The sequence below is a fragment of the Penaeus monodon genome, chromosome 24, assembly GCF_015228065.2.
Source record: "Penaeus monodon isolate SGIC_2016 chromosome 24, NSTDA_Pmon_1, whole genome shotgun sequence".
Lineage (NCBI taxonomy): Eukaryota > Metazoa > Arthropoda > Malacostraca > Decapoda > Penaeidae > Penaeus > Penaeus monodon.
This window is the reverse complement of record NC_051409.1, coordinates 6,319,079-6,319,453: the sequence shown is the minus strand read 5'-3', so window position 1 is coordinate 6,319,453 and position 375 is coordinate 6,319,079.

The window sequence follows — 375 nt, the reverse complement described above, 5'->3', positions numbered from 1 at the left end:
AACTGATGATCATGACAGCTGGTAAAATCTAGAATTTTGCAGAAATCTTTACTTTCTAAACTTCTGAGGTTTATTTTTCACAAACTACAGAGCTTAGTAGGATTTTTCTTTTTTTTATTATTATTTATGTTCATTTACAAAGTATTTGCATTTTGGCTTCAATGTAAATGTATGACCTCATTACCCCATGTCATAGCTGAAAGCTTTACCTCCCCCCTTGCATTTCCTTCCACGGAATAGGGGTGGGATATTGGCCATATGTCAATAGTAGTGATTCACCAATGATTTTAACACCTTGACAAAGGTCCTTTGTTGAACATATTGCACCGCCTGTTTCAATCATACTGGTTTTCTACTGAATTTGAATGGTCGTTT